This window comes from Oryza sativa, chromosome 11, assembly GCF_034140825.1.
Source record: "Oryza sativa Japonica Group chromosome 11, ASM3414082v1".
Taxonomy (NCBI): domain Eukaryota; kingdom Viridiplantae; phylum Streptophyta; class Magnoliopsida; order Poales; family Poaceae; genus Oryza; species Oryza sativa.
In genome coordinates this window covers 30,093,832-30,104,164 of record NC_089045.1, presented here as the reverse complement: position 1 = coordinate 30,104,164, position 10,333 = coordinate 30,093,832, and positions in this window count along the sequence as shown.

Here is a 10,333-nt window from a genome sequence, read left to right as displayed (position 1 = left end):
CAATAATAGGATTAAAATAGCATTCACCTGTTGGAACGTACGGGCATTTTTTCTAGTTTTAAGATAAATTATGAGTGTGAGAACTAAATTGTTAAATTTTGGAATGTAGCAAGAATCTCGTATTTTCATCCTATACAGAACTTCGAAGGAGTATTGAAAACAAAACAAGTGTTTATATTCTCTCCCATTGTATTGTACATACAACTGTTGGTTTATAATCCATCTACTACCTCCGTTCCAAAATATAGTAACTTTTAGCTATGAATCTGGACACACAGTTATCCAGATTTAAAGCTAAAAATGATTATATTTTGGGACGGATGGAGTAAGAAACATGAATAACTCAGTCTATAATTGTTGTCTATATATATAACATAGCCAAATTGTTACTATCTCCGTTCCACAATTCTTACGTTTCCAAAACAAGGTTTGGTTAAACAACTAAGGACATTTTTAATTTCAGGGGTGAAAAGTTTTTACGTGCCACATTGAATATACAGACACACATTTGAAGTATTAAATATAGTCAAATAACAAAACAAATTACATATTCCGCATGTAAACTGTGAGACGATTTTATTAAACCTAATTAATCCGTCATTAGCAAATGTTTACTGTAGCACCACATTGTCAAATCATGGCACAATTAGGCTTAAAAGATTCGTCTCACAATTTACACACAATCTGTGCAATTGGTTTTTTTGTCTACATTTAATACTCTATATATGTGACCAAACATTCGATGTGACAGCGTGAAAAGTTTTTACGTGGGAACTAAACAGGGCCAAAAACTGTCTATCAATATCTATCTATCTATCTATCTATCTATTATATACTAAAAGTCCATGAAACTTCCTACAAACGCTCTCAAGCCGCCACGTGGCGTTCTAATAAAATAGAGAAAATCCTAGAAATTCTACGAAAAAAACAAAACATCCGACCATTGATTTTCATTTAAATTGGTGGACCCATTATTTTACACCATTAGATTTATCTCAAGAAAAAAACAACCAAATCCACCTCTTTCCATCGTTAGATTAGATCTATTGAGACTCACGGTCAAGCACACCTCGCCTCTTTCCGTGCATGCGACGCACTGTACGCACACTTCCTCTCCTCTCTTTTGCTGCCCCTCCCCTCCTATTCTCTTTTCTATTTGTAAGCAATCATTTTTTTTATCAAGAAATCAACAGTTCGATGTGTTCAAAATAATTACTATAGTTTTAATTTATTTTGTAAGCAAACTATCAGATCAAGAAAATCCTCCGTCGATATATGGAGCAGTTCTACCCACTGTTGTAACAATATAAGTAAATTTCTTGAAGCTTTTGGAAAATAAATTAATTAATTTTAGGCATTTGGGTTATCAGGTGGTTTTTAAGAGAGCGTGCCCTACCTCTTCCTACGTATGTGCCTCCCTACTCTTACACTCTAATAAGTCTTAATTTATACAATTAAAAACTCAGTTTTGAATATATTTTAAATCATAAAAATATAATTTTGCGGGAACATTATATTATATTATACACTAAAAGTATATTAAACTCCCAACAAACGTTCTCAAACATTCACGTGACACAGTGGCTTAGATAGGATTTAGAGTAAAGGCGGTCCATCTATATGTAATAGGTCAATTAAAAGGGTGGTCCACTATATAATTTTTATTATATTAACTAGCACATATACTATAGTTTTAATCTTGATCAATCTTTTAGGTGGTCCATGGCCTACAGTGCCACCTTGCTAGCTACGCCTCTGACATGACGTTCTACAGACGCTTCTAGGATGTCATGTGGCGCTTTAATAAATTTAAAAATAAATCATGAAAATTCTAATTAAAAAGAAAAAAAATTCTAAACATTGATTTTCTTTAAATAGGTGGACCCAATAATTTTAATCTTAAAAATAAATCCGGTAAACCCACCTTCACCCCCACCGTATGTGATCACGCATGTAAGTACTCCTCCATCCTCCTACTCTCCTCTAGGATCCCACTCTCCTCTCTATTTTCTAGCTAACTTTCCTATTTTCTAGCTAACACAAAATATATAAAAAAAACAATAGCTAAATGATCATGACTCTCAAGTTACATATACTTTTCTCAATCTATTTGCTTTCTTGTGTTATTGTATAATTAAATACATAATCCAAGATCTATATTGCCCATATTTACTATATAAAAGTTAGATAATTTGGTCGATCTAACTACAAATATTTGAGTAAAATAGCACTTTGAAAATGATGGATGAATTCAAATATGTACGTCTAAAGTCCAGGTTCAATAACCACCAAGGAGCTTGGAACCATAATACATACTCTGAACCCGATGGACACCGACGGCAGCAGTAGCATTGACTTCCACAAGTTCCTAACCCTAATAGCGTGCTAAAGGACAAATACTGATAGGAGGGGCAGAGGGAGATGTTCCGCTTCTTCAGCAAGGAGTAGAAAATTACTTCATCTCTAACGCCAAGCCCCGCCATGTCATGTCCAATGTATCAGGAGAGGCTCACTAATGAGGAGGTCGACGAGATGATCCATGAGACCGATGGTAGCAAGCGGATCAACTATAACGAGTTCATAAGTGAATTCATAAAAAAAATAAAACAAGCAATTTGATTAAAATATACATTAAACCAAAAAAAACATTAAAAGTACAAAAAAACAACATGATTCCATGTAGAATATAAAATATCAAGAGTTCGTATGAAAGTATGAGTTATAAATAGATAAAATTGGGAATAATAAAATAAGTATCAAAAGAAAAGTCCAAACACAACACGATACGAGATTAAGTACAATTTAAAATCCCTGAAAAGACAATTTAGACTCGAAATTAGACTCGATCACTAAATTCAAAATACATTAAACATTTTTCAAAGAACTTTTCTATGTTGATTCACATGCATAACGAATTGCATATATACGAAGCAATTAAAGAAAGGGTTAGCAGGGTGGGAAAATACATTTATTATAGTTTGTCGATATTTCTTCAGAAAAAAGATACAATGAACACTCAATTAAAAATAGAAAATGCCTTACTTTAATTTCAATTTATTTTTTAGAACTATTTTCAAAACAAACTAATATGCATGCCGCGCGAATGCGTGGGCTATCTTCCTAGTTTTTTTAAAAAATATTTTGTTTGAGCACACTAAAACATGATAAATAATTTGGCCTTAATTAAATTTTTTTAATAGAATTAAATATATAATTATATTTTATATATTGTGGACTAAAATTCCGAACGTTTTGTATACATAATTAAGAGAATAACTGAACTTGTGACAGAAGTAAATCGTCTACACATTCATTACAGCTGAGGATTAAATGCTGGGTGAATTTGTATGGCTGAAAATATAAAGACTCTGTAACATCAACGCGAGTAAAAGCTTAGCCGAATTAGTCCGGTCATTATATTCTTACTGATGTAACCTGGCCGTGTACATACGGACATTACTCTTGTAACATTGGCTTGTTTTGAAGGGCGACGATCGAAACGGATGCCATGGCTGAGAAAGAGCATTGCCACGACGAGGAAGAATTAATTAAGTTTGTCAATAGCTGGACGCGCATTCACACTTTGCGATGTATATATTGACTGTGTGGCTCGTGGATCTATACAATGGATACACACGTTAAACGACACCTTGAAGAAAACTCTTGTGAAATTAAACTGAAGCTTTCGGATCAGAATCTGTACTCGACAAACGCCGTGTTTAGTTCCAAAATTTTTTTAAAACTTTTAACTTTTTCATCACATCAACACTTTTCTACACACAGAAACTTCCAACTTTTCCGTCACATCGTTCCAATTTAAAGCAAACTTCCAATTTCAGCGTAAACTAAACACACCCAAAAGCTGAGTTTTGGGAGGATCTACAGTATGTATACAAACACAAGAAGCACTTTTCAAATCAAGCTAAAACATGTTTACTATCATATACTAAAAATTTTCATATTAATTAGTTAGAAAAAAATTCAAGTAGAAATACAATTCAAAATATATGAAATTTAAATTAAAGAAAATTCATTTAGAATACAATATGGATTCATTAAAATTTCAAAATAAAAATATAATACCATCACTGGATATCTATTGTAGTTGCTGCGTAGTTTCCGAAAGCTAGCAAGCACTTGCTATCAAGCAACGAAACAAACAGTGGCCACACCTTGTCCATCTAGACTTGATTAGTTGACATGTACATTTCCTTGGCTTGGAGGGCACACAAAACTTATGGGCAACGACACAGTTATGATGATAGTTGAGTGGACGTCAACTCCTGATAGTAGCAAAACCAAAAGTTGGGCATTGAGTAGTGGTGGGCGTATGGATTTACTGATTCTCCGTTTCTGTTGACTTTTTAGCATATGTTTGACTGTTCGTGTTATTCAAAAAATTTTGTGAAATATGTAAAACTATATGTATACACGAAAGTAAATTTAACAATGAATCAAATGATAGGAAAATAATTAATAATTACTTATTTTTTTAATAAGACGAATGGTCAAACATGTTTAAAAAAGTCAACGGCGTCAAATATTTACAAACAGAGGGAATAGGTTTGTTTTAAATGGGTTTATGAAAGGTCTGTTTTCTATTAAATGACAACCGAATAATGTGTGATAGAAAAAAAAATCTGAATGCACTTCATTGCGCAATGATAAAAAAATATGTTCACACATACTCCCTCTATCCCATAAAGAAGCAACTCCTACCTTCCTAATGCAAAATTAAAGAGGTGGAGAAAGGGCCAAAATATCCCTTATTAATAGCATATTAGTATTGGTGGATAAGCAGGTAATAAGGGGTATTGAAGGAATAAAATGTTTGCGAACCAAGGATGGATGAGAAGGTAGAAGTTGATTTATTTTGGAACAAAATTTGAATCTAGAAGTTGATTTATTTTGACACTGAGGGAGTATTTAGCGGTTCTGATATCCATGCCATACCCACACTCAAATAGATATTCATATTCAAAATTATAATCCCATCAGATGCACATTGACATAGACAGCGAGTTTAAAGTCATACATATTCTGAGTTTAAAGTCATACATATTCTTCACATATTGACATGGACATCTCGACGGTGTGGGTTTGCATAAGATATATATTCATATATACTTTATCCACTTATTATTATAATTGCATTCAACCAAAACAGAATGGATGCTTTTGAGGATTTAGCACAGTTTCCCATATCTAAAGCACCACAATGTTCTTCAAATATGGCAAAAATTAGTGGCGTATCTAGGATTTAAAGTGAAGGTGGTTCATCTATAGACGGGCATCTATAGGTGGCAAAAATTAGCAGCTGGATGAGTTGTAGCACTGGTTCTCCACGGGAGTGTAGCACTGGTTAGGACTAAAGCACTACCGTGCACTACCTAGTCACATCCTTAATAATACTGGTCGCTAACCCGTGCGTTGCATGGGCTATAGTTATTAACAATATAAATATTAAAAATGTAATCCTGTGATGAATATGTTGGTCATCAAATTTTCTTGAAAGTTATACATTTTCAAGTTGGAGTCTTTAAAAGTACATAATTATACATTCTTTATACTTTCAATTGTAAAGAAACTTATGATTTAATAATTTCAAAATTTGTAAATAAAATATGAAATTGTACTCGGTCTAGAGCCACGGTTATAGATTGTTCATGATTGAAGTCCCAATTGTAACTTTTATGATTTAATAATTATGAAAATAGTAAATAATACATTTTAGTTGTATGGTTTGGAGTTCACATAAGTTACAACTTACTAATTATGAATTTAAAAAATGAAATTAAATTAACAAATTTCTAAATTGGGAGTCAAGAAAGGTGAAACTCTGTGATCACTATGATGTCTGATTTCAGAATTATTAATTTTGTAAAAATAAAACTAAAGAGCCCATGTTACTTTTTGTGGCATATTTTAATTTACACGAATTCATATATATAGATCGAATATCATAGGAATGCGAACCACCTAATCAACTGTGGTAAGATCTTTCTGCCTAATGAGCTAGCATCCCAGAAGTTGCACAATTAATCTTGGTTTTAACACAAATTCTTTGATTGATCAATGGTCATGGTAATACGATTGACCTAATAAACTACAGATCTTTTAGTTAACGTTTATAGTAAATGTGAGCGCGCTCTGGGGATACCCATAAATACCAACATTATTTGCAAGGGGAATATTTATACCGACCTTTTATTAATAAGTATCACGTCTGTTGGGATTTATGCCATCCCAAAGTCTGATTATCCTGACCTTGACTTTGGACGCTTCCTTCGCATTGTCAACATCTTGAACCATGTCATTGGTAAAAGAAAAGGTAAGCTGCAGACTATATGATGTGTATACGGACATACAAACAGGAAATATGGAAAATTAAATATTATATTTGCTTGTTTATATTTAGATTTAGAGAAAAGTCATAGATAAGGGTCTATGATTTGTCAACTGAACCTGATTACCGGATTACTAGCACGGCTCATCAACATGTTAAAGATCAACAGCTATTTCATTATTTCAGTCAAAATCAGTAATCGGTAATTTCTTAAATAGCTAGGTTGAAACATGTACGTTCAACGGACACCGAACAGTTCATTAAATAGAGAAATGATCCCCCAGTAATTCATCACTTAAAAGTCCAGACAAATCATATAAAAGATCGAGAAAATCTTAAATAGATCACTAAGGAGATCACACAGTAGAATAGTTCGACCATACCTATGTGAATTGGGAAACGGCGGCAGATGTGCTCGATTTTTGAATCGGCGTCTGGAACTCCTGAAATTTCTTGGGTTGGATGATGATGTTTCAAATGAGTCTGAATCAAAATCGATGAAAAATCATTCTGTCCAAAACATAAATTAGAGAAAAACCTATAAATTCTGAAACAACAATCTCTATTTAAATCGATGGTCTATTATTTTACTCCTTGGATAAAAAACATAAAAAGTATGCATCACTACTATATAATTAATTTTTCTGACCAAACCCTCCTTTAGATTGCAAGAAGGCTATAACTACTGTACTCTGCAAAAATCGCTTCCCTGTGATCGGTTCATGGGCCTATTAAGTGACCCACATGCGAAATTAGCTACTTGCGAGTTTCTCTCTCCCACACTGGCATCTCTCCCTCTTTTCTCCCCACTCCATTTTTTTCTCCCACTACCCACTCAATCCTCCCACTCCCTCTCCCCCTCTACCTACTCCTCTCATCGCATCATTAAAGAATCATCATAGCAAAATTCCACAGAGGAGAAGCAATCAAGATTCAGATATCATCACTTCTTTCTTGCTTGCTTGTACGTGGTAGCTAGGAGCGTGGGAGATTAGTGACCATGCATGTCTTTGTATAAATATAATACTCCACTTTTGATTAATGATTGGCCGGGTGACTCAGCTTAATTATATCTATATTAATTTAATCCTCCTAGTTGACTGCACTAGCTAGGAACTTCATTATGGAGTATCTTTTAATAGGATCATAATCCTAGCTAATTATATATACAACACGTGTGTTCTAATCTATCTATCTATCTATTATCTATCTATTATTATTATATACTAAAAATCCATTAAACTTTCTACAAACGCTCCTAAGCCGAGCGCCATGTCTGGGTGTGTGTGAGTGTGATGCATTGGAGACAATACAGGGTTATTTAACTCTCCTTTGTCCTTTCTACCGTGCGTTCCCAGAAACTGGGTCATTCAACGTCCAAGTCCAAGACATTGACTATTGGTCAACATTGTGTGACTCCGTGAGCAAGTGCAGGGAAAGCACAACAAGCAACTTGATGATGCTTGATCATGAAATGATTGCTTGTATTGGTATATTGGAAAACCTTGACTATCAGTCAACCTGAGGCAAACAACAGTGATCCTTATCAACTCTACTGTTCCCATTCCAAAGGGGAAAAAAGGGAGACTTTTGGTGCATAAAGCACTAACGATACGACGTGTTATATATGCAAATCCAAGTTGGCAATTGGTGAACTCATACCCCATTCCACATATATAATGGTTAAATTTATTGCAGGCTTTTACTTCGAATAAAACTATTGCAGGCAGGCAGGCATGCACTTACTGAAAATAAATTTTGAGTCATGTGACTTTCTTCCCATTCCGAAGGGGGTGAAAGACGACCTTAGTCTTTGTAAGTTTGTTGTTTGGCTGGTGATGCACATACAGCCTGTTCATTTGTGCAGTTTCCATATAACTTCTCTACTTCCAAAGAAAAGAGAGGACAAAGAGGTCCTTCTTTGGGTACATCCGAGTGAACTGAGAAAAGAGAAAACATTACATTTGCATAATTTTTTTAAATACAGATGCCCCCCTAAAATATCAGGTTTCTGTAGTTGTTGGGAAAAACTTTCATCAACTGCATTTTTTGGTGCAGAAGTGCTATATCTGGGACAGGGCAGAGAAAGATCTGGTGCTAGATACAGGGTCCCACTGCAGCTAATAACACAAGGGAACCCAGAAACTCTATCAGATGAAGAAATCACAACCATCCAACTCTGTTAGCGGAGCACATCAATCACAATCATTCAACTAGTACAAAACTTCAGGAAAGAAGAGCAGACAGTGGCCATTAAAAGAACACACGTTTTTTTTTTGTGATATGTCAGGAGATCATTTCACAGTACGCCAGATGGCAAACGAATCGTGTTGTGCACAAACAAATCTTTTGTGTACATAGGCAAGGGCAATCGATCACTACAGGTTCACTACGCAGCATCCTGAACCGTTTCTCCAATTTCATTGCTTTCTTTTTCCTATATTACAGGTAACATGTACAGAAACCTTGCAAATTTGCAAGTAATGGTCATGTAGAAGTAAGTAAAAATAATTTGATTGGTCAAGACCTGACAGTGCAGTCGGTTAAACTTGCAAGAATTTTACTTTCAGGTATAGCATCATTAGAGAATCATCATAGCAAAATTCCACAGAGGAGAAGCAATCAAGATTCAGATATCATCACTTCTTTCTTGCTTGCTTGTACGTGGTAGCTAGGAGCGTGGGAGATTAGTGACCATGCATGTCTTTGTATAAATATAATACTCCACTTTTGATTAATGATTGGCCTTGTGACTCAGCTTAATTATATCTACATTAATTTAATCCTCCTAGTTGACTCATTGATGGGTATTTGTATTGAATATCAGGTAGAAAATTAAAAAGGGCATCGCGCAGTTTTCATTTTTAAAAAACTTTGATTGACAGCCAACTGCCCATATGATTATGTGAGTTATGTTACATCGATCTGATCGAGTTGATCTTTCATAACAATTTACTACTTGTATCCGTGATTTTCCATGGGTAAAAATATATATTATAATACTCCCTCCGTTTCAAAATGTTTGACACCGTTGACTTTTTAGCACATGTTTGACCGTTCGTCTTATTCAAAAAAAAATTGTGAAATATGTAAAACTATATGTGTACATGAAAGTATATTTAACAATGAATCAAATGATATGAAAAAAATAAATAATTACTTAAATTTTTTGAATAAGACGAACGATCAAACATGTGCTAAAAAGTCAACGGTGCCAAATATTTTAAAACGGAGGGAGTATTAATTAATATAGATACCAGAAATAACATATAATATGTGCTTCAGCATGAGATATGTACATGTTATTTTACTATAGGGATTACTCATCTTAATTTGATTTTATATCTAACTATCCATTTAAGTTTGATTAACTTTTAATACTAGAAAATGGGGTAATTTACAAAATTATTATGGGAGTAGGTATGGTGGGTAGATTCACTTTTAAGTGACAAATGGCGACGAGGGAGAAGATCAACTTGCACTAGTAAAAGACGACGACCGGGACTTACTAAGCTAGCTGATTCCTTGGAGGTCCTTATAACTAATGGTGGCCGGTGCATCGATCGAAGAACGTATATATTTGATACTACTGTACTATCATATATAAGAACCAATTTTATAATTGTATTTTGTTTTTATTTTGAATATCAAATAATTATGCATCATCAGTGAGTGTTACATAACTCTTCGCTGTATTATTATTTATTCTATTCCAAAAAATTTAGTGATATAGCGATTTATGTTTGGAATTCATATATAAACCAGTTTCTATATTTCTAAATTTAATTAATCATGTAATATGAACTATTGTTTTTATTATTAGTTTGCTTCACCCGAAATAAAAGAGAGGAAGAGTTTGGCTTGCCATGTTAGTAAATTAAAGGAATGATTTTATCTCACCTCAAAACCGGAAATGCTAATGCGCGGGTGATCGCCCCGCGCTGGCCCCAGCGATCACCCGCGCTGGCCCTTCCCCCTATAGTCCTT